Source organism: Pinus tabuliformis, chromosome J, assembly GCF_031772625.1.
Source record: "Pinus tabuliformis cultivar Carrire ecotype Pingquan chromosome J, CPIR1, whole genome shotgun sequence".
Classification (NCBI taxonomy): domain Eukaryota; kingdom Viridiplantae; phylum Streptophyta; class Pinopsida; order Pinales; family Pinaceae; genus Pinus; species Pinus tabuliformis.
The window spans coordinates 379,723,447-379,749,778 of record NC_142295.1 but is presented as its reverse complement, the minus strand read 5'-3'; the positions used below and the strand labels follow the sequence as shown (position 1 = coordinate 379,749,778).

At 39.6% G+C, this 26,332-nt stretch overlaps 1 long non-coding RNA gene and 2 pseudogenes across 1 annotated transcript; 1 reads left to right on the top strand and 2 right to left on the bottom strand.

Annotated features, from left to right (window-relative positions):
* Positions 1 to 252: 252 nt before the first annotated feature.
* On the bottom strand, positions 253 to 2,847 carry LOC149227337 (putative pentatricopeptide repeat-containing protein At3g13770, mitochondrial pseudogene; annotated as a pseudogene).
* Positions 2,848 to 10,459: 7,612 nt separating this feature from the next.
* On the bottom strand, positions 10,460 to 13,577 carry LOC149227336 (pentatricopeptide repeat-containing protein CRR2, chloroplastic pseudogene; annotated as a pseudogene).
* Positions 13,578 to 15,263: 1,686 nt separating this feature from the next.
* Positions 15,264 to 16,351, top strand: LOC149227335 (uncharacterized). The gene is made up of 2 exons (XR_016247125.1): positions 15,264 to 15,889; positions 16,029 to 16,351. It is a non-coding gene; the product is annotated as an uncharacterized LOC149227335 (long non-coding RNA).
* The last annotated feature ends 9,981 nt before the right edge of the window (positions 16,352 to 26,332 follow it).

Below are 26,332 nucleotides of genomic sequence, written 5' to 3'. Positions count from 1 at the left end.
TGTTTAAACGTCTCAAATAACATCGAGCTTAAAGGAAGCGAGAATTCATGTGACCACTTGCTCCACTTTTTCTAGGTTTACTTGATATTCCTTAGCAACTATTTTAATAAAAACTAGAAGAGTAGTCCATGGAATCCTAGTGTAAGGAAAAAATATTAAAGCACTCAATCTTGAACGGACATAAAAACAATGTCCAAATAGCGTATAACATCAGACAAGTGGTGACTAGTAGCCTGCGAGAGTGAAATGATGGACCAAACAAAGACAAACGGAGGATATGATTTGAAGAAATAATAAAACACCAAAATACATACTTTTTCACTCTTTGCGGTGTCCGTGACTTGTCAAAAATACTTGGGTACATGTAGTTAATGTGTGTACAGCCATATCAAAAACTGTATGTTTTTAACCTTTTGCGTATGCGGCGGTCACATGGCAATTAATTTTTGACAAAACAGTATACATCCTGATAAATGCATCAGAGAGTTTTCATGCTTTGAATCTGGAAATAATATTATAATAGAAACAAATCAGCACTTAGAATCTGCCTGCCAATGGTAAACACTATGCAAAATCTTTGCAATTACACTTTTTTGTTTGTTGTTAATTTTGGTGAGCTTCACCAGTAATCCCCACATGAACATATTCCATCTCTGAAATGATGGAAACGGTTTACATCCCTCAATGTAATCTCTCGGTTTGCAATCTTTGAGATGAATTTTGTAGCAGTGTGGCAGTCACCACACACACGGAGATTCTTGGTAATTTGAATGGGTGTCCCAGGGCTTGTGTTTATAAGCCCAAAGGCAATGGCCAACTTCTCACTGTGGCTGCAGATGGCATATCTCTTCTCTTCCTCATGTACATCATGTAGCACAAAGCTTGTGTCAGCAACATACCCTTCGGCTTTCATCTGCCTTTCCAACTTCTCCAACAGTCCATAGATTTCCGATGACTGTGGGTGTGATCTGTCTGCTACAACGAAAGCATGAACCTTGTTCTTGATCTCAATCCAACTGCATCCTATGCTCTTTTTCATCCCCCTGCCCTTGAGCATTGTTCTCACCTTTGCGACATCATTCCACTGTCCAGCAGCGGCATAGATGTTTGAGAGCATTACATAATTTCCAGCATTATCTGGCTCTAATTCAAGAAGCCATTCTGATACACGTTCTCCCAGATCCACATTAACGTGAACCCAACATGCAAAGAGCAAGGCTCCCAACACACCCGCATCAGGTTCCAAAGGCATGTTCTTGATCAAGCTGTGTGCTTCCTCTAGATGCCCAGTACGACCGAGAAGGTGAACCATACAAGTATAATGCTCCACTCTGGCTGGAATGCAGTGATCTCGCCTCATGTAATCAAAATATCGCCAGCCCTCATCTAGTAGACCTGCATGACTGCATGCAGACAACACACCAACAAAGGTGATGTAGTCTGGCTTCATGCCTGCCTCTTCCATTTTCTTAAAAAGCACAATGGCATCCCCACCATGCCCATGCATCCCATAGCCTGTAATCATTGCATTCCATGAGACCACATCTCTTTGAGGCAATCTGTCAAACACTTGGCGTGCAGTTTTTATACTTCCACTCTTTGCATACATATCAATCAGAGCATTACCCACATTACCATATCCCTCAAATTCATTCCTTATAACGTAACTGTGAATCTCCTTACCCTGTTTCACGGCGGCTGAATCTGCACATGCAGGAAGAATACTCACAATGGAGGCACGGCTGGGTTTCACAACCACGACCTGCATTTGATGAAAAACTCTTAAGGCCTCATTGGCATGTCCATTCTGAGCATAACCACCAACCATTGCAGTCCACAGTACCACATCTTTTTGAGATATTTTGTCAAACACTTGGCGTGCATCCTCCAAACTCCCACATTTACAATACATATCTACAAGAGCAGCACCCACGTATATATCTGACTCCAACCCCTCCCTCACTACATGATGATGGATATCTTTTCCCTCTTGCAGAGCTGATATGCCGGCACATGCTTTGAGCACGAAGGGAAAAGTAAAATTATTGGGGTGTATGCCAGCTTCTTGCATTTGATAATAAAGTGCAATGGCTTCAGCACCAGGCCCATTCCATGCATATCCTCTGATCATGGCATTCCATATAAAAACATTTGGTTTCTGAATTTTGTCAAACACTTGGCGTGCATTCTCCGAACTCTGGCACATGGCATACATGTTGACAAGTTTGGTTCCCAAACATACATTTTGCTCAAATCCATTTCTGACCATGTGGGCATGGACTCGCATTCCTTCTGCGAGTGCTTTCAATTGAGTACATGCGTTAAGGAGAGAGGAATAGGCAACAAAATCGGGTGTTTCGCTCCGGTGATCCGCTGAATGTAAAACTAGGAGAGCCTCCGTCAATCGCCCCTGGAAACATAGCTGGTGTATTGTGGAACTAGCGGCACATGGAGGGTTTTTTATTTTTGATTTTGGTGGGCTGTTAATTTTTGAGTGGAGGAGATTTGATTTGAGCGTTTGTAATCGATTAATAACAAGGGCATCAGAAGAAGAAATGGATAAGAACGTTCTGGTGCTTGCATGAAAATAAAAATAGGCCATGCAGTAGCACTACAGCTCCGCCATCGCAATCACAACCAGCAACCCGATCTATTCATTCAAATTTAAGAGCCGGGCGCATTCAAACCATTCAGCTCGAGTCACTCTGATATCAAGCAGCTTCTTGCATAAATACAGTGTTACAATGAAGTAACTATCTTTCTAAAATGTCAATTTTATACACAGAGAGATGCTTTGGCTGACGGAGATCTTGCTGAACATCAATTTTATTTGACGCAGAAAATATCAAAATTTGACCTAAAATTTTCTATAAAAAATAGTATCAATTATTATCAGAATAAATAAATTTATCAATTACCATTCGAATACATAAATAAACTTATCCCTCAATCAAATGACAAATCCATTTATTGTGTCTAGTTGATTGGGGACTGAGTTTATAATTTGAAGATTGTCTAAATTTATCAATTACCATTCGAATACATAAATAAACTTATCCCTCAATCAAATGACAAATCCATTTATTGTGTCTAGTTGATTGGGGACTGAGTTTATAATTTGAAGATTGTCTTTATCATAGGTTAAACTGAAAAATACTTGAAGATTGTATTATTATGGATTAAATTCAAAAATACGTACACAAGGCATCAAAATAAGTGTCTTTCTTACCTTTATCACTTAAAAGTAGTTGATTAGTGCAAAGGGAAGCAAGTGTGGACTTGCACAAAATATTTTCCATATTTGATCTAAAAAGTTTAAGCTCCAAAAACATAAAGAATGAAAACTTAAGTGATTGTGGTGGTGGAACTCTAGACATTGTTGTTATTGCTTTATTGGGCCTTCCTAAAGCCATGGAAGCCTTTCTACTTAAGATGATTAGTGGAAATAAATTGGGTGGTTATCCACTTACATTTTCAATATTCACTAAAAAAAATTTGGTGTGGGGTGAGGTGGATTATTTGAAGATGCCTCCCTTCAAGCTATATTTTTTTTATTGTTTCTTCACATAAGGTATTCTTTGCACCATTGTAGCCACCTAATGTGTATATAGTCAATTAAAATAGGATTTGGGAAATACTTTTGGATAGTTCAATTGAGCATGGTATGGAGGAGGATACGTTGATTTTGCAACACTCCTCCGTGGTGGTAATTCACTTTAGCATCCAAGGTAAGTGTGATGCATGTCAAGTGTTTGAGGGAATGTTTGCTCATCAATTGTTGTTGACATTTATTGACGGTGTTATACCCGCTAACATTCAGGGGATCTCCCTGGTATGAAGTCCCAACTAGACCTCGCATCGTTTGGTGTAGGGGTCTCATCAGTACGATAGCCCGGTTGCCATTATCTTAAAGATATGTCTTAGCTCTTGCTTTTCAGCACATGAGAGTGGTTTACTTAGTCTTCGAACAACGAGGTTCACGTGCCTGGTGAGTGCTTAGTGTAACTTGTGTCTAAGTTCTTTCACTGCAGAGGGTGAGAGTGAGTCTCAACTCGAAAGGGAATAGTCTCAACTCTTTTAGAGACACACAACACAGCAGGACATGCGCAGCTTCCAGCAGAGTAGTCCACACGAATGTGACAGTCACAAACACAAAGTGAATAGATAGCACGTACAACACCTAGCAGAATAGTCTACACGAGTGCGACAGTCGTTATAACAAGTTTACAAGAATGAATATGTTGAGTGTCTGGCAGAATAGTCCATGCGGGCGAGACAGCATTAACAACTAATACAACACTTTTCCAATAGCATATGCACTAAAACAATTGAATAGTTCAACTATCTTAATATAGGTTAAAGCAACATGCATTACAAATATCCAAAGAATAGTCTTACAAACGAATACGATACATGTGTGAAAACATGTTGACCTTTTAACAGGCTTCTAAATTAAGCGAAAGTTCCAAGACATCCATACACCATACATCACTAACCTCGATAGCTAGGCGTTGGAGCCACTGCTCACTCCTCAAAGAACAGATTACAGACTCTCAAGGCTATGTGGAAGGAGCCAAGGTGAAAAGTCCTTTGCATGTACAAATGAGGGGTATATATAACCAAGGGTGAAACTGACCCTTGTGACTATTCGACTTCCCTCATGATTGTTTAACTCACATGACTCTTCGACTTACATGATTCTTTGACTTCATCCGTGGGTCTCTTGGACTTCCACATTATATTACATTGATTATACAATTATGACCCAGATTAGTGATGTGGCCGAGGCGACTCATAACATAACTCGACATGATGTTGCAAGTATGCACCTGGTGGTTGTGTTGTTCATGTCGAGTAGTTGTGTTGTTGAGTGATGAGCGTGCCTGTGGTGTACCATAACTTCACCTCGCAGAGTGCGTGGAGTCTTCAATGGTCTTGGTGTTCGCCTGATAGTTCATGCATGCACATGTGTCTCCTTCGCTTGCTACTTGGTATGCTTCGTGTGTTCATCCAACTACGAGCAAGTCTTCTAACATGCGCTCCTTGTTCATCCCATTCGTCGTCGCCATGTCTTATCCATGTACATGTTTCTATAATCATTCATGGCAAGACGACATCAAATCCAAAAATCCCCTAGTCTACCATCATGCATTGTATTTTGTTTCCGAGTGCATGTGACCGGGAGAGAGGACAAGGCTCTGAAACAGCGCAGAGCACATGTCAAGTCGGGATGCAAGGCTCTTGGGCACTGTCAAGAAAAATTGCGCATAGATCACTGGGAGGATAGGATGAGTAATCCGGAACAGCAGTGACATTCTGTAGGATCTAGCTTAGCTGGGAAGCAGAACTACACAATTTTTCCCGGGAAGGCAGTGCGGGCAGTGAAAATTGCGCAGATTTTCAAGGGAGGCTGGTAGTGGGTTGTGGGAGCTTGCTGAAAAAAAATTGCACAGAACTGGGAGGCAGTCATGCAGGACATGTCTGCAATTTCTGGGCTGAGCGGGGTGTCGGGCAACTGGTGGATAGTCCAAGAAAACTGTGCAATTTTTAGGAGCAGCAGATCGGCTAGTAGGGGGCACTGACTAACAGAACTGCGCAATTTTCAGAGGCAATGCAGTGAAAAGCAGTGGGTGCCTATCCCTCTTGTCTGCACAATTTCTTCAGTCAGCGGAGGCAAGCATACTAACAGCTTTTGCGCAATTTTTGGGAAGAGTGAAGCCTGGGGTCACTGCCCGGTCAAACTCTCTGGTTGACCAGCAGGAGGCTTGATGGATAGGCTTGCAGGAAGCGTGGACTGAGATATCTTCTTGGTCAACTTCTGAGTTGTTCTCGGTGACAGTTCGTCGAGTTGATTCCAGGATTGCGCAATGCAAACTGCCTAGGAGGCAACCTCAAGCTCTATGCAATTCTGGGCAATAGTACTTGGTCACTGAGCGTTGAGACTACGCAGCGTAGCTCTGTGGAGGTTCGGCTAATGGAGGGTGGTTCGGTCGATAGACTTTCGAAAAAATGGTTGTGTGTGAGCGAGTGAACTCGTGAATACATGACCTTGCGAACACACACTCAACATGACGATGACAAGACACCTCAAACCAACAAGATAACATGTCTCAATGTGACTGACTGCGCGATTGTCTAATGGTGAAAGTGACAACTGCAATACTTCGAATAGACCTTCGAACGACCATGACGACACTTACACGACAGTGCTTACAACATCATGTGTGAGGGCGATAAATATTTTCATAGCAAACATAACTCAAACACAAACCTTCAACATCACCAAAACAAGGTCGCAAGCAAGACATAGCAAGCAACATGCCGAAGATGACAATTGGTCAAATAAGCGAAAAGGAAGCAAGTCATGTAAAGGAAGTACATGAAATGACTTTTTGTGTTTGTGCACATGCATATTACTGAGGACATGATGATAAGCAGTCTCACAAACTCAACTAAGAGGTGTACTTCGAAAGGTGTTCTTCACTTACCATACTTACCCTCGAGATGATCATGCATCTGACGGAGTTTGCATGTGGTCCCAATCTTTTCCATTACTTGGTCTCTTGGTCTTTCTCCTAGACTCCTTAGGAGTGATCTCACTGTGTCATCTTTCCCTGTAGTCACTAAGCAATGGATCTACGTGGTTTCAGCAAGAAGTGATTGTTGCCAAGATGAGGCCATTGGAGGCCCATTTGCGCAGTTTCTAAATGCAAGACAAATATGGCAGCTTGGACAACAGTGCGCATTTTTTAGGCATGAGACATTGTTGCGAGATGGGGGCCCTAGGAGGACACCTCTACGCAATTTCTGAGTGCAATGCATCTCAGGCAGCTGAGAGGCAATACTATGCAATTTCTGTTGACAGCGGGTTCTCGCTGGGGAAGGACACTTGAGGAAACCACTGCGCAATTTTGGATGCCAAGGGATGTTGGGGTCTCCGCACATTGCAGGGTTTCAACAGGCAAGGGAGGAAGCTTGATGGTTGAATAAGCAAAGTGAAAAGTTCCAAGAAGCTGGATGAGGCTAGGTTGCTTGAGAAATGGCTAAGTGTGAGATCAGTGATACATATGTAAACAATGATAGGACTCGATTGTAATCGCACAGGGATACTTAGTCACACAACGTAGACCATTCAGAATGCATAAGACATACTTTGCTTGATGCAACAACCTTCGTGACAAGAGTACGTGAAGTGAGTGTGAAACATGTCTATGTGATGACAACCACTCATACGCACACAATTCCCTTGAAGCAAAACAACAATCCCTTTGTATGCCAAACAACAACCCCTATGCCCAAAGGTGACACATGCAACATAAAGGTGAGAACATGAACAACTCTTAAGATCAAGGAGGGGAAGCTTGAGATCATCAGCTTACCAGCAAGTGACCAAGGATGATCGATTGCAGGATTCAAGGTGGGCTCCGAGCATGCAAGCCAAAATTTTGGAGGGTAGTTGTAGCCACTACAAAAAATTACAAGCTTATTCTTAATAACTACTCTAAAGGAGAAATGGGCAGGGGAATTTTGGATCATAGTCAAACTCTTCTATAACAAATCATGTCTTTTGTGGATGGTTGTATCAAATTATGTGGTAGGAATCAAGCATCCACTAGAGGATAGGTAGGGGTTTCCGGTGGTTTAGCAACATTGCCTTTATGGGGGTAAGCAACTAGAGGACTTTCCTACGCTATATGATTATATAATATGCAAGGATTCAACTATATTGACATTGCATTTATTTGGAAGCACAATGGGCTCTAGGAAGGGCTCTTCTTCAACATCGGTATCTTTCTTGGATGCAGTTAAATCTTGGCTTCCACTTCAAGCAAGTCAATCCATAGCGATGCCTAGTCCATATAGAAAAGAGAAATATGATAATGTGCCAAATCTAGATGACTCTCATCTAGAAGTCATTGATATCAATTCTTATTATAAAAATTATGTAGTTATATCTTGATTCAATGGTTTTTGGCCTCACTTAGCATATCTGTATTAATGAATTTTTTTGAACTAGACCAAAATATGCAAGTGTCACTTCTACTCCAAAGATTTTTTTATTGTTCTTAAGTGCCTAAATGATAAAGATTAGTGGAAATTTATTTAGGGTTCCTTGGTTTTAGCAAAGAGCAATGTTATTTATGACCCCACAGTTTCTCAAATTTGACCCCTCCAATAAGACTAGGGAAAAAATTTACAGTGATGTGTGGTTTGACAGTAAGTCTACTTGGGCGAAGCCCAGGAGACCGCAGTTCAAATCTCATTGAGTACACTGATCTGCGGTGGTGGTAGCTAAAGGGGCAGATTCCACAATCCCGTCTTGGCGGCGCATGAGTCTAGCTCTTGCTAAAATCACAGGATCTTAGTATATCGACTTGCAGGTAGTTGGATGTACTCCTGGTGTTACAGAGGCAGCTACAAGGATTGATCCTAGGTCTCCCATAGATTAGGACTGGCAGTTACTGAGTCAACATGTGGTTAAAAAAAAGACTAGGGAAAAAATTTAATATTTTATTAAACCCATAATTGATATTGTTGACAAAAATGGAATTACATGAGCTTCATAATGGAAGCCACATCGCATTACGTGAGCATTTATATATTAACATTGTGTTTTTGGATGGTTAGGGGGATTCCTCACTCATTCTTTCTCATTCTTCTTGTTCCTATTTCTTGGAGAGAAGGAAAGATTATTATACCAGAGACTAATTGCTAGCTGGTTGTGTGTTAAGACTAGTTATCATGAAAACTGTGAAGATGCTTGGGGCATGGATGTATTTGCATGTCGACAAAATTGTCCATGGAACAGAATCTTTTGAACTTCCAGCATTAAGATTTCCCAACCAATAGCATTGGAGCCTTGGAGGGAAATTGAATAACATAAGGGATTGCATTATAAAGAAGAGAATTCCTTTCCTTGGGTTGTGTATGTTGAAGGAGAAAAGAGCTAGAAGTTGAGATCACTATGTGACTGAGTAAATTGTGATAGCATGACAATTTTCACTGTTTATGTGAAAGTAGAGCCAACCTAGGCACCTGTCCTTATGGATTCATAACCTTGACTCAAGGGTGACATGTTGCTAAGAGATTTGAAGCAACAGAGTCTATGGTCGGGTGGAACATTCAACGTCTATAGCCAATCAATAGAGTCATTTGATAAAGATAAGTATTTGTTGTATATTGAACTCATAGTGTGTTTACTCTGTTCTTGGTCATTGATTAATGTTGTGTATAATTGTTAATGCTATGCATTGTGTAATAAATAATGTATTTCTTGTTTAATGCATATGTTCTTGATGGTTTTCATGATTTTCTTTTTTGTTGCGTATTTCTTGAATCAGGAAACAACACCGGAGCTTGTAAATTTGTTAAAAAACGCAAGTTCTTGATGTACCCTTTGATTTCGGTACATTACATTCAATATCAAAGCACCCTTTGATTTCGGTACATTACATTCAATATCAAAGCAAACAATTTGTAGTAACATGTCCCGACATAGGATAAGGTATGCGACAATAAAGAACTAGAATAGCAACAAAATGTTATACTTTTATTACCGCATGTAGATGTTTACTTGCCTCCTTTAGGTGGCAACTTCCAATTGAACAAAGCTCCAATTACAAATAACTTCACAAAACATCTCATTACATTCCTTCTACTTCTTTGTATAGTACTAATTACTTCCTAGGAACATTCTAGAGCAAGCCCTTTCTAGTAGGTCGAACCTTCTAGCAAGCATTTTTACATTTATTGCTTTCACACTGTTCCATGTGCACTATTTAATAGAGATAGCCTCCATATATAGAAATACATAGCAATGCATCTATCTATTAGGGTATAGGGGGGATTAGAACCCTAACACCATCTTTGGACTTGTTTATCTTAGATCCCCTAACACCATCTTTGGACTTGTTTATCTTAGATCTGTGATCCGCTTTCCTGAGCTGCCAATTCTCTCTTGCTATTGAGTTATCAAAGCTCTCTACCTCAAGCTATCCCAAGCTTCCAACTATTGAGCTACTCCACACTGTCAATTGTTCTGTTACCAAACACGGCACAAAAATGTATCTAAATGCTCTTTTTGTAGGCGTTGGATCTTTCAAAAATCTGCTAATCAAAGTCAAACATATCAACTAGGTCTACATCATCATTAACTTATCATAGTTGACATTATCATAGTTGAACATGTCAACTAGAGCCACAATATAACTAACAACCCCTGGATTTATGCATCGTGCTCCACATTGTGGTCCCTTTGGCCTTTGTTAAATAATAGGCAGTTATCATTGGACTTCAACAAACTCGAAAACCGACATGGAAATATTTTTGGATGATGAAGGAGCCCATAAACAAGGATGCTCTTGCATCACCTTTGGTAGAAAGTAGAATGAGGATGATATTCATTAGTATGTAAAAAGTTACTTTTAAGTTATTTTTGCATATAAAGAATTCATTTAAGTACCTTGAAGTTGGATAGAAGTTTGAATTGATGCCATGAAGAGTTAAGAAAAAGGCACTCCCCCGGCTGAAAAATATTAGCCTAGTCAAATCTAGTCAGTTATATTTGGAAATATTTTTTTGCTTTCAATAGAGTCCAGATTCCTCTTCCAAATTCAACTTCAAATGGAAATTGGGTCCAGATGCATCATTTTGCTCATATTTCTTGCATAAGAGAGGCTAAGATGCAACATGCCTCCATCCTTAAAATGCATTCAAGGGATCAGAAGCTGCAGCCTGGGTCATGCTTTGACTCATGACAAGCACCTGTAAATTTTCATGGAGTCTCTGCAGAGGACATTATGAGTCATGACACAAAATTGTATATGAATCTCATGAGTTCAACCTTACCCATCTCTTTATACTACTGTTTAACAAATGCAGACAACCGCTTGCTTTAACACACTATTTGTAACATTGTTCTCAAACCACTCCATCGCCAGATGCAAAAATAACCGAGAGGACCATGTTGCCAATGTCATGCTAATAATGTGAGGAAGCATGTCCTTAAGCAACTTTTGCCCACTCCTCTGATTATGTAGCATCACCAGTAATCCCCGCAAGAACAAAGTCCATCTTTGAAATGATGAAAGCGATTAATATCCCTCACGGTTATCTCTCTCTCGAGAATCTTGGAGATGAATTTAGTGGCAGTGTGGCAGTCACCACACACACGAAGGTTCTTGGTGATCTGAATAGGTGTTCCAGGAGCTGTGTTAAGAATTCCAAAAGCAATGGCCAGTCTCTCGCTATGAGTAGAAATGGCAAATTCTTTCTCTTCCTCTGCCACATCATGTAGCACAAAACTCGTGTCAGGCAGATAACCTGCCTTCTTCATTTGCTTGCCCAATTCCTCTAACAATGCATATATTTTCTCTGATTGTGGATGTGATCTATCTCCTCCAATGAAACCATGGGCTCTGTTATTTACTTCAACCCAACTACATCCAGGTCTCTTTTTCAAACCCCTTTCCTTCAGCATTATTCTTATCTTCGTAACCTCGTCCCACTTTCCAGCATCAGCATAGATGTTAGAGAGCAATACATAATTTCCAGTATTATAAGGCTCTATCTCAAACAGGTGCCCAGCCACATATTCTCCTAATTCAATGTTCCCATGAGTTCTGCAGGCACTAAGCAAAGCTCCCCAAACACTAGGCGAAGGTTCAAAAGGCATCTCTGCAATCATGTCTCTCGCTTCATCCAAATGCCCAGCACGGCTAAGAAGATCAACCATACAGGCATAGTGCTCCATTTTCGGCACAAGGCCATAATCTCGACTCATGGTATGGAAGTACTCCAAGCCCTTATCTACTAGGCCGGCATGACTACACGCAGACAAAACACCAACAAACGTGACATCATCTGGCTTCACGCCTGTTTGCTGCATTTGGACAAAAAGAGAAACCACAACCTCGCCTTGCCCGTGCATTCCATATCCTGCAATCATTGCGTTCCAAGAAATAGCGTCCCGCTTACACATTTTGTCAAACAATTCATGTGCAACATCTATTTGCCCGCATTTAGCATACATATTTATAAGGGCAGTTACCACAGACACATCTGTTTCAAGTTTGCTTCTAATTATGTAATCATGAATGGCTTTTCCTTGTTGCAGTGCTCCGAGATGGGCACATGCAGGAAGCACACTCACAAAAGTAACCCTGTTTGGTTTGAATTCTGTCTGCTGCATTTGACCATAAAGTTCCAACGCCTCGTGGAAGTGCCCATTCTGAACATATCCTGCAATCATAGTCGTCCATGAGATCACAGTTCTTTGAGGCATTTTATCAAATAAATGACGAGCAACCTCCAATTTTCCACATTTTGCGTACCCAGCAATCATTGCATTCCATGAGACCACATCTCTTCTCGACATTTTGTCAAACACTTCACGTGCATCCTCTATGCTGCCACATTTCGCATACATATCTATCAGAGCAGCAGCTACATAAATATCGGACTCAAGCCGTATCCTGACTATGTGACGATGAATCTTCTTGCCCTCTTCCAGAGCTAGTAAAGTAGCACATGCTTTGAGAACTAATGGAAACGTGAAATTGTCTGGCTGTATCCCTTCCTGCTGCATTTGATAATAAAGGGCAATGGCTTCCTCATGGGGTTCACCCTTAGCGTAGCCTCTAATCATGGCATTCCATAAGAGACCAGTCCGTTGCTGTATTTTGTCAAACACTTGGCGTGCATCGTCCAAACTGCCGCAGACTGCATACATACCCACAAGTTGGGTTCCCAAAAATGAGTCCTGATCAGAGCCACAAATCAGCATTTTGGCGTGTAATTGCTTGCCTCCGGCCAGAGCTTTGGAGACGAGACAGGCGCGCAAGAGAGCAGCATAAGTTTCAGGATCAAAAGAAATATCATGGTGGTCTGCGTTTTTGTGTAAAATAGCCAATGCCTCCTTTAGTCGGCCCTCCTTGCAAAGATCGTTGACATCGTACCAGCTTGATACCTGCGTTGATGGTTGTCTAACAGCAAGAGACTGAATAAATCTCCTGGCTGTACAAAAATAAGTCATGTTAAACTTATCACAGCATGCAGCGCCTTCTGCTTGTGAAATATGATGGAGAAGCCATCAACTTTGAATGATGCATCCACAATATGAATAATCCTATTAGCAGAGCTTTGCTTCTTATCGACACCACCACCGTATTCATCTAGGTTGACTGTTTGAATTTCTGAAACTTGTATGGCACAACATTTGAGAAAAGAATTATGTCCCTACCCTACCGTTGTCTAAGTGTTGACAAAATTATCTCATTTTTCCATATTTGGCACGCTCTGTTATATATGCTGGTCCTATCAATTCGTTGTCCACGCAAGACATTATAGCTAGATTAAAAGACCATGGGAAATCTTGGAACGCAGTGTTTAATTGATAAATCTGCAATTTTTAATTGTTAAAGCTTTTGGTCAGACGTCATTAATGCTTACCCATACTCCATGTTGGTCCATGAAGTCTTGATCTTTGTCAAACCAACAACTGTTGTGGAGCGGAGCCCTTTCAGCTCAATGCTTAGGGCTTGATATGTGGAGTTTTGGGACTCAAAGCTTTAAACAAGACCTCCTTCAACGGTCATCCAAATATATCTTAATTGAGTTTGATTTTGATTAGTTATATACACATACAAATTTGACTAGATTATGATGTGATAAATAAAATAAATGAATTAAGATTAATAAAGGAATATAATAACATATCAAATAAACACATTGATGTAATGATATGAGTAGCAACTCAAATAGAGAGGTTCATTAATATATACAATGAGATATGAATGACAATAGGATTATGGATCAATAGACCCATTGAATTCTTTGTTACATGTTGGAAAGGTATGAATGGTTTAATTAAGAGAATATAAATTTATGTATTTTACATTTATATATTTTAATTTATATAAATTTTGAAAAAAGGGATAAAAGAATATAATAGTTTAGTGAATAGAAAAATATTGAAAAATTCTAATTATTAATAAATAATATATATATATATATATATAAATGGTTTTGTGATGGTATTATTACTAGTTTAAATCTATTTTAATGGTGGATTTATCAAGTGTTTAGAGATATCAAATCTCTTTTTATTCTAAAAGAAGTTTGTATCTTCATCTCTACATAGCTTTTTGCTTTTACCCATAGCGCTAATTCTAAAAATGTGACAAAATAAAATTAAAATAAAATATTTTTATACCCGTAGCTTTTTGTTTTTAAGTTTAATTTTAAAAATGTGACAAAATAAAATTAAAATTAAACATTTTTATTTTTGAAATGAGTTATGGTTTTCGGGAGGTATTGATAATGTTATTGACTCATGATATTGTAACAAAACATATTCACAAGTTAATAATCTCCATCTATTGTAAAATGGGGGTGAATATCTATGGTTAAGAATCATATTATATTGTATGTTAGTGTAAGTATTATGTTTTAATTTAAAAAATGTTATAAAATATTTATAAAAAAAAAAAAAAATGAGTTATGGTTTTTGGGTATGCTTTATTGATAAACCATAGTTATTGTAAGAAACCTATTTAAAAGTTAATAATTTACATGATAAAATGAAGTAAATAATCTTGTTATATTGTAAATATTTATTTTTGATATATGTATTAAAATTTTCTTTTATTTACAAATTTGTTCATAATTTTATTAATAAAAAAAAATACAATATAAAAAATATAAATTTAAAAAATACAATATAAAAAATATACATTTAATAAATATTTAAATATAAGATATTTACAAATTTAAAAAATACAATATAAAAAATATACATTTAAAAAATATTTAAATATAAGATATTTACATCTAATCTCTAAATATAAGATATTTACATCTAATCTCTAAAGCCAACACGTCTAATACCTCTACCTCTAATATTTATTTATTATGGATTCTAATGCCAACCCATCTATCTATACCGGATTGTAAACACTGGATTCTATTGCTAACCCATTTATCTATACTGGATTATAAAGCGCCTCTACCACAATGGAATCTATTGCTAACCCATTTATCTATACTGGATTATAAAGCGCCACTACCCCAATCCATCCCATCTGTTCTATTGCTAACCCATTTATCTATACTGGATTATAAAGCACCTCTACCACAATGGAATCTATTGCTAACCCATTTATCTATACTGGATTATAAAGCGCCTCTACCCCAATCCATCCCATCTGTCTATCCCATCTGTCTGTACTGAATTGTAGTAGAACAACCCATCTCCCATCGGCAATTGCTATTTCCACCTCTATAGCAATATAAATGCACCGTCCTTACAGCCAAATCCATGTATGTATGGGATACTGACGCGACAGCTACATGCAATCCCATGATTTTCCGGCAACTATGCTCCATACCTTTCCCGGCCGCTCCCTTCCAACCTGTCACACGGTGGATATGATAGTACACCATACTCATTCAATGCAACCTCTATAGTCATTCAATGCAATCGCCCAATCTTGGTGCCCAAAATTTCAAAATTCAAATGTTATTTCCGCGCCCAAACTGCCCATGAAATTTCTGAAACGAAGTGAAACGAACACACCACAGAGATTTCGAATATCTACAGGGGTCTCTCCTCGCATCATGGTCTTCCAACGCTCTTCCGGTACTGGTTCCGCCATACGAGAGGCCGAGAGTTGGAGGTGCCACTCTCTCTGGTTTCCCAGATTGGATCATCCATTGACCACATAAAGCAGGGATTATTTGTGCGCTCTTATATAAATGCATCTTCTGAATACAGAATGATCTCGCCGATTCACAACATCTGAGGAGCTTGCTTATATTGTCTTTGGTGTATCTGCAGAGGAAAATAATAGCACAGCGGAGAGAAATCTTCAGGGACATAGAAGACTTTGCAGTTAGTAGTTTCTTCTGTGACCTTCCTTCTTCCTTACAGAAAATGGTTTTCTAATAAGTTGCTGCGGGGACTTTCGGTTTTTTAGGGAATTTTCGTTAGCTCACTATTGAGCAATCTTTCTGTTTTGATTTGATTTCAGGGTTGTGATTGATAACGCCGTCTGTGAAAACGCAACATTGGTGAGGGTGAAGCCCTTGGCTTTCTCAGTCTGAATTTCTTGAATACATCCTATGTGGGGTAGTTTTTCAGGGAACACTGCCATCTGACAATACGCATTTTAATGTATAAGACTCTGATCGCATTGTCAGCGTTCCGTTAATGTTGACTAAACGAGAGACACAGAACGCTTCTTTCCTGCAATTTGCAAGGTTGGTTTATGCTCCCTTGTTTATTATTATGATTTAGATGTGCCTGATAACTACCACATCAACCTGTTAATTTCAATTAATTTATATTTCTGCAGATTCCGTTATGAGTTTGACTTCATATCACATATTCCTGCACTCCCATCTTTAACGGCCTCGTAAAGTAAAATAAAATATTTTGCGAGTTCAAGATATCCTAGGAATAAACCTGCGTTATAAATTCCAGTTTCTTCAATTTTATCTATTATAAAAAATAATATAAATATTCCCCTTTAATGGTAAAGCTCGTTGAAGTTCCGAAGAGTAATTATAAAATCTAGATTCTGATAAGATAAGTTGAACCTAAATCCCATATACTATATGCAATCATACGGAATTGATCGCTTTGATGCCTAAACAACATTATATAGAGCATGCGCATGCTTGTAGAACTAATTTTTAAAGGACAAGATCCTCTTTATGTAAAGCAAATGCAGACATTTCAAATATATAAGAAAGGAATATGGGCATCGGAAGGAGATCAAATCCCTCATTGAACATTGAACAATCATGAACTATAATAATATGACAATTGGAAAGAACCTGCGTGGACAAAACCTCATTGAACACTAAAAACAATCATGGATAAGAGGCAGTACGGCAGAACTTTTTTTTCCATTAACTAGATTCTGGATTTGAGGTAAATTTTATTTGAAATTCCATAAAAAGAATTATAAAAATTATAATTGACTGGTTGAAATTATACAATATTGATATTCTAAAATTATTTTATTACTCTACTATTTTATTATATTGAGAGAGGTAGTTTATCTATACTCTATTATTATATTGAGAGAAGTAGTTTATATAGCCTAGTCTAATTAGATTGTTTTTTGCCTTGAAAATCATGAAAATTTTGGTAATATTTTGATAAAATTTTGCAGCCAATTTTGTAAAGCAATTATCAAACTTTAAGATTTTAGGTGTCTAGAAGTTTTTTGATGACGCTAAATCCATTTCCACCATCAAAAACATGATTAGAACAATACTACTCCAAGGTTTCTTGAATTTTGTTTATCCCATTTCTACCATTTTGATCATCCCCTAATTCCTCAGCCATTTATATATGCATATAAAAAATATATATAATTCTTTTAATACTCAATCTAGTCACATTATTATTTTCAAAATAAAAATAAAATATTAAAAAATAACAATTAAATAATCATAAAGGATGACAACCACAGAATCAGATATTCACTTCCGTCTAATAGAGTTTGGGAATCTGGACCAAGTACCTGCCACAGTTAATTTTCCCTCTGTCAGCATTACGTATATCCTTAAAAAGATCATTTTTAATAAAATCTATTTTTAAAATTAAGAAATCTAAAATTAAGGGAAACTGTTTTGATTTCATGAGAGCATTTTATTAATAAAATATAATTTTTATGAAAAAGAAACTTAAGACGAAGGAAATTAGTTTTTAGAGTAAATCTATTAAAACATCATTAACCAATTGTAATTATAAATATTTTTTTTGTTAAATAATATATATGTGTATTATAGAGGATATTTTAATTGGCAATTGTGATGATATGAAGTATTTTGCAAATTAAAAGATCTAAGATTTAAATTTCCTTGAGTAATGCAATCTATATAGAAGAGGAAGATAATTACAATATGCCCGAAAATATAAATATAAAAGCTGTAGGAATCAACCCACCCACTATGAGACTAAGGCTAAAAAAAAAAAAGAGTAATAAATACTATTGTTTTTTTAAGAGGTAATCTCTTATTTATTTTGATTAGGATTATGATTAAACACATCATGTGTCAATATTAAATAATTGATATTTTTTTGTAAATTAATATTTTTATTGTCTCCTAATGAATTCAAAAATAAATTACAATATAAAGCCATAAAGCCATGGAGTGCTTATTCATAGTACTTTATAGGTCGTTTCACTTGTTTCAATAGAGACGAAAAATTTTAACCCCTTATTCATTACACTTAATCTCAATTAACAAACATTCTTAGTATACCTTGACATTCCAAAACATAACATTAATACAAAACAACCACCAAACATTCGAGGAAGACAGACTTGTTGGGTCCTTTGTTGTAGAACTTCGAGGAGTAGCAGGATCAGATTAACAATGAAATTAGCCTTCGAGATGTGTCAGCGTTACATCGAGTTTATCCAAAGAAGAAAATTTGATTTCTCAGAGCTCTCTCAGTGTCTTCCAAAGAGAGAAATACATTGCATCTTTCCATCTATTTATTTTTTAGTACAATGTCGAGCAATGTCTTCATATGTAAGTGTAATACTATAGAATTAAGATATTGTTTCCTTCGTCCCCTCCTATGACTAATATAAGGAAAATAACCAGAGACCTTTTCCAAAAACTCAAAATTAGAAAAGGAAGGCTTGTTGCTCTACATCAACCATGGATTCTAGTTTCTTGATTTTTTAACTGGTCTCAGGGAAAGATCATGCATAAGGAGCCCTAAAAGTTTCTTGTACATGTAATTGTTCCTAGTTTCAGTTTTGAGGCCCCTACCAGTAAACTCCCCTCCTGCTCTGCATATGTTGTATAGGCGGCATATCGTGTAGGAGTGACGATCTCTCGAAATTCTCAGAAAAGATCAAACAGATAGAGGAAGGAAAATTATACAAAGGTATACCATACCCTCTACCAAACCCCAACCCACTGTCTTTGGAATTAAGAAACAAACGTGAGGGAGGAATGAAACACAAACAATAAGACACAAAGCAAAACTCATAAAAATTTGAATTACAACATGTACCTCCACGAACATGGAGCCAAAATCACACCCAACCCAAGAAATTACCCCGCCAATGCTTGAACCACCTTTGCTATAAAAATTACCCAAGCCAATAGGAACACACCACATAGTAGCAAACACAACACTATCAAACTCACTAATAAGTAGGTCCTCCAACCCCTCGTCAAAGAGAGATATCGACACAGTGAAAATCAAACCTTTAGAGAAAAACCACACAATTCGATACCAATTGATACACAAAAGGAAGGGTAGCAAAGATACTGTGAGTAAGACAGGTGAGAGAAAGAGGACATACAAAAACTGCGCCCATCGTCAGCTTCCAATGGTTCATCACCTCTACAACTCCAATGAGATTCATTGCTTCCCCACCTACCTTAATCCCATGCAGCTAGGTAAAGTCTTGCAGCCACAACATGGCTTGTTCGGATTTCTACAAAATACTAATGTTATTTGATCTACACCTGAACCAAGCTCTCCACAATTAGAAAAAACTTCAGATTTTCCCTCATGTAGGTGGGGCTTCTACTCCTCCCCGTCACCCAGCCTCAATTGCTCTCCTCCCGTGTAGGTTCTCATACTAACCATCTCTTCCCTGTTTCACATATTTAAAGTTACTTGTGTTACTCACACTTGTGCATGCATAGACCAAGTCACTCCCCCCTACCCACTCCTCCCCTATAGTTTCTCATACTAACCATCTCTTCCCTGTTTCACATATTTAAAGTTATTTGTGTTCCTCACACACTTGTGCATGCATATAGTAAGTCACTACCCCCTACCCACTCCTCGGTGAGCTTAAGTCGATTGTAAATTCCCCGAATATACGGGAATCCGACGGACATGGGCGCGGTCAAAAAATTGATCGTGCCCAGGTCCGTTGGATTCCCGAATATTCGGGGAATCTGCAATTGACTTAAGGATGCCCCACTCCCCTCGTCCACTCCCTGCCCATCATAAATTTCTATCTTTTTAAGAGGTTAACAAGCTCACCTACCAAGCCCCTATGTCACTCTCTATTCGCACCCATCATGAAATATTAAATATTAAAACAATAATAACATTCATTTAATATGGGCTAATGTGTGAAATGAAAAAGTATCTACCTATAGAATTCTTCCATATATGCACAATTTCCGTATATGCACAATTTCTGTATATAGAGATTCTTCACCTGGATCCCAATACTGTTTACCTGAACCATGGCTATGTGTCTAAGGAACACCTTTCCTCTACCTCCAAATTATAGAGATTCTTCACCTGGATCCCAATACTGTTTACCTGAACCATGGCTATGTGTCTAAGGAACACCTTTCCTTTGCTAAAAACCACATCATAGCCTCTATCCTCCAACATGCTGACGATACTAAGTTCTTCTTCAACTTAGTCACATACATAACATCCCTCAAGGTGAGAGTAGCTTCATGCTCCCTCAAAAGTAATCGTGCCCAATCCTATAGCATATACCTCTCATCGTCACCCATATTGATATCTATATGGAGATCCTTCTCCTTCAGCTCGTAGAACAAATCCTTGTCACTAGCCATGTCGAATGAAGCCCCACTGTGAAGGTACCATGCACTACCAATCATTGATGACACCATGCATGCAATGAGAGTAAAGTCCAATTCGAATTGAGAGGCCAAAGCCTCACCCACCACTCCTCCTGAGGACTTCTTCTTGGACTTCTTGAGTGGAAAATTTGTAGCACACTGACCCAACTCATGAAAATGAAAGCACTTAACTTTTGACATATCCTTCTTCTTACCTCCATCGCAAGAATCTGATTTCAAATGGGAAGCCTTTCCTTTCCCCTTCCTTGCCTTACCTACTAAGGCACAATTTTCCTCATTGTTAGCCTTAGATGAGGAATCATCTTTGGTGTTCGTTCTGATCTCCCCCTGTATCAAAGCCGACCACAGTCGTTCCCAATCTACCCATATATGTTAAGATCCATGCAATCATGACCCAGTGAGAAATGTAGCAAATGGCGAAGTGTGATAAGTTCTGCAAAGTTATTTGTCCCATATCCAAGCTCCATCTTAACCTTAAAGTAGTGATGATTAGTAAGGTATTGAATGAAACCACCTCCACATCCTTGGTTTTGTGCAGCACCATCAAAGAATTCCCAGGGAGTATTTTTATCTATGGGAGCAGGGGCTAGCGGTCTCCTAGGCCGAGGTCTGGTGGGCTCGGGCATATCGTGGAAGGCAGATATAATCTGGGCCGAGATATGCATCCATCTAGTTGCTCTGTCATTAAAAATAATCTGGCTTTGAGCCAGCGAGATATGCTAGCATATAAGAAGGGGAAGGCATAACTATTTTGTACCTCGATGCAAACTACACCAATTTTCCTAGGCTCGGCAAATATTTTCACCCTCCCATTTACTAGATAGTTGAATCCAGGAGGTGACAATCTACCAGAGATTGCTCTGAGATTCACATTGAAGAAATAAGTGTTGAGTCGATTCAGAACATTGTTTGCATAAGACACACCAGTGAGGGCCTTGGAATGAACGATGTGATAGTGATTCCCCGTGGGGACCTTGTTTCTGAGAACACACCAAGAGAAAAGTCTTGTTCACGGGGGAGAACCAAGCTTTGAGATGCTCTTCCACTGTTCAGGTGTCTGCTTAGGTTGTTTGTGCGACATGAGACTGAGATAGCCAGCTTTTGGGGTATAAATTCCGTTCTCTGCTAGGCACCAAACAAGTTCATTAGGTCCCTCCTTAATCCTGATGTGAGATTCACTCATAGCGCACATCTTCTGTATATGCTCAGTTTCCGTATATGCGCACATCTTCCGTATATGCCCAGTTTCCGTATATGCGCACATCTTCCGTATATGCCCAGTTTTCGTATATGCAAACATCTTCCGTATATGCCCACATCTTCCGTATATGCCCAGTTTCCGTATATGCGCACATCTTCCGTATATGCCCAGTTTCCGTATATGCGCACATCTTCCGTATATGCCCAGTTTCCGTATATGCGCACATCTTCCGTATATGCCCAGTTTCCGTATATGCACACATCTTCCGTATATGCCCAGTTTCCGTATATGCGCACATCTTCCGTATATGCCCACATCTTCCGTATATGCCCAGTTTCCGTATATGCCCAGTTTCCGTATATGCCCAGTTTCCGTATATGCGCACATCTTCCGTATATGCCCAGTTTCCGTATATGCTCACATCTTTCGTATATGCCCAGTTTCCGTATATGCACACATCTTCCGTATATGCCCAGTTTCCGTATATGCACACATCTTCCGTATATGCCCAGTTTCCGTATACGCCCAGTTTCCGTATATGCACACATCTTCCGTATATGCCCAGTTTCTGTATATGTGCACATCTTCCGTATATGCCCAGTTTCCGTATATGCGCACATCTTCCGTATATGCCCAGTTTCCGTATATGCACACATCTTCCGTATATGCCCAGTTTCCGTATATGCGCACATCTTCCGTATATGCCCAGTTTCTGTATATGCCCAGTTTCCGTATATGCACACATCTTCCGTATATGCCCAATTTCCGTATATGCGCACATCTTCCGTATATGCCCAGTTTCCGTATATGCTCAGTTTCCGTATATGCGCGCATCTTCCGTATATGCCCAGCTTCCGTATATGCACACATCTTCCGTATATGCCCAGTTTCCGTATATGCGCACATCTTCCGTATATACCCACATCTTCCGTATATGCCCAGTTTTCGTATATGCCCAGTTTCCGTATATGCGCACATCTTCCGTATATGCCCAGTTTCCGTATATGCTCACATCTTCCGTATATGCCCAGTTTCCGTATATGCGCACATCTTCCGTATATGCCCAGTTTTCGTATATGCGCACATCTTCCGTATATGCACACATCTTTCGTATATGCCCAGGTTCCGTATATGCGCACATCTTCTGTATATGCACCATGTTCCTTTCACCATAAATCCGATGTATGATACTAATTACCAATTAGAATGATATCATAATAGTCAATTGATTCATATGCAACAAACACCATTAGCCTCTATCATGCAAAGCATAACTTATACTAGTTAATGATACCAATTCTCAATGCATAATCTCATACTCAAATATTGACTTGAGTATACTCCCCTTGTGGTCATGCTCCCTCTTTGTGTTAGGAATAAGACCTCTTTGTGTTAGGTCCCTTTTGTTGGCACCTTTCCTGTTATCCACCATAAGACCGAGTCATGGCGACCATTGGCTTAGGCCCTAGGCACTAAGCCCTTTTAAGTCCTATAGGAGGCATTTTTCCTTTGTTAATGGCTCCACGTCATTGGTCACGTTTTTAGGCGAAGGACCACCCATCAACCCAAAGGACGGAGCTCCCTATTTGATAGCCCCTTTGTTTATTATGTGTTTCACTCCTTCCTTTCTACGCGAAACAATCCAAGGAGCTAGTGCTTAGATGCTCCTAGAGCCTCTGCGACTCTTTTCTCTATGCCCAAGATATTATTTCTATGTGAAACAAGTCGAGGGTAGTGTCCAGGTGCTAAGCTCGAAACTCCCTTATCCACGCACTTCCCTCTTGTGCATGTTAACAAACTCATCGGGGTTTGCCTTCCGATTTGACATGTCCCATGGGGACCGCCCGAAACGCTCCCCATTGGCCATCATTGTTGCCTGTTGGTGCTGACGTATCCCAATGCCCTTTCTCTTGACACTTTCATTTTCATGACCTCCATACCTCCCTTGGGGTCGATCTGTGGGTCGATGTGTCCAATGGAGACCGCTTGGTGATATGTGATTGGTTGTCTCCCTCCGTATATGTCAATTGTCGTGTTTGGTTATTCTGCCAACTTTGGCTATGCGCTAAAGGATCCTCCATTCACCTTTAACCATGTTATTTTACTTTGGGTTCATATAGCTTTGGCTCGCTCTATCTTTCAATCCAAGAGGCCATTTTAGGGCTTCCAAACCACTGGAAAGCTCCTTAGAGATCTATCCAACTTGCTAGGTTACACCTGCATTTGAGATGATATGGTGCTAAAAAACTGGCTCTGAAGTATATGTACTATTCCTTTGCCACCAATGATTACCATGCTTTCCTCTGCCTTTGCTTTGCCTATGCCACCTCTACTATTGCTTTTTCCACAAATCTTTACCTTGATCACTAATGAAAAAATATTTACCAATGCAATTTTCTTTACCAATCTTTGCCATTTCCTTTGCCTTTGCCTTTTCCATCAATGACAACATATGTCCAACAAAGGGAGGACCTGGTTAGAAGGGTAAGGAAAGGACCTGTTGAGACCACCCCAAGTTAAGGAGTTTCGTCTCCAAATTTATTGAAGAAAGCCTCAAGCAACGTGTAGAATCTTAATGAGGCATCCATCGATGACTCACCATTGAATGTGATGGAATGGACAGGATTGTTGTGGGATGGCTTCTGCGTGAGCATAGTACTGTAACCCATTACTTGCCTTGGTATATCTCTTGAATTTCTTGTTCACATGGGTGGCCCACTATGGCAATGAATGTAGAAAAGGCATGTCGAGTGGCACCTTGCAATGACAATTTTGTTATACATCGCTTAATTGCTATCCAGGGGGCATGTTGTCATGCCCTACCAAGTCGTGGGCAAGTGGGGGTCTACCTGGATTCCAACGCTAGTGTTTGTGGAAGAGGTGGTGCTCCCGTTCCTTTGCTCCGGCAAATCACAATCCTCACGATCTCCGTTACTCAGTTTTTCCACCCGGCGACCTATGGTACATTCCCTCACTTTCCAAAACGCAGATTGGTGCGGGACCTCTATGGGTTCGCTTGCCCGGACTCCCTCTGCAGTACTGGTGTGAGGAGGTCTTCGTCAGAATTGGAAATTCTCTCGGAACATACTTGGACCATGATAAGACTTTCGTTCAAACCAAGAATCGAACCCTAGCTCACATTCTAGTCCACCTGGACACGCGTGAAGGTTTGGAAGAAAAAATCACCCTTCAATGGGGGAAATACACTCAGGTGCAGATCTTGGACTATGAAGGAGTCCCATTTCGCTGTAGAAGATGTCACAAAGTGGGGCACATCTTCAAGGATTGCCCACTAATAAAAAAACCAAAGGCTCCTCTGAGTGCACCATCTACATCAATTACAATCTTCGCTTCTGTTCACACCTTGATGGTCATCCATCTCTCCTCTCAGGATTGGGTCTCTCCCTTCCTGGATCTGTCATCCATTCATCTAGGGGGAGGAAATCTCATCTTTCAAAAGCCATTGAAAGGGTTGGGGCAGAGGTTGCCTCTGGTAGACAATCCACTTTGGAAGGGGTACTTAGAGCACTAAACACCTTGGGCAGGGTTCCCCCATGAAGTGCCTCTCATTTAATTGCTGAGGCATGGCCAGTGCCTCCAAAAAACTAGCCTTGCACCGGTTATTTGAAGTCGAACCAATTGATATCATCATGCTGCAAGAATCCCTAGGTGAGGGCGAAGTTATCTCCAGAACACTAGCCTCCCTTAAACTTGGATGGCAATTTTATGCCCTTGATGCTATGGGGCGATCGGGGGGTTTCGCCATAGGGCACAATCCTCGCACCATCAGAGTGTTAGCATCTTGGGGAGGATCTGGGTTTATAGTATTGGATATCTTCTCGGCAGAGCTTGGCCTGAATCTTAGGGTTATCAATATATATGGTCCATGTCAACAGTGAGAGAACTTTTGGCAGCATTTGCACTCCCTGCCTACAATCAGAAACAATTTGGTCTGGAGAATAAATGATGGATCAAAAGCTCGCATAGGACTGGATTCCTGGATTGGGGGGGGAGGAAGATTCCATCAAGCACCTCAATTTACAAGATATAAAGGTCTTTGCACACATAGCTGATCAGACGAACACCACCATTTTCTCACAAGGATGGAAATCTGCCCAACAGCTTGATATTCCTCCTCAATGGCACCAAGAGTGGCAAGATTATATAAATGCTATGAGTGAATCTCACATCAGGATTAAGGAGGGACCTAATGAACTTGTTTGGTGCCTAGCAGAGAACGGAATTTATACCCCAAAGGCTGGCTATCTCAGTCTCATATCGCACAAACAACCTAAGCAGACACCTGAACGGTGGAAGAGCATCTCGAAGCTTGGTTCTCCCCCGTGAACAAGACTTTTCTCTTGGTGTGTTCTCAGAAACAAGGTCCCCACGGGGAATCACTATCACATCGTTCATTCCAAGGCCCTCACTGGTGTGTCTTATGCAAACAATGTTCTGAATCGACTCAACACTTATTTCTTCAATGTGAATCTCAGAGCAATCTCTGGTAGATTGTCA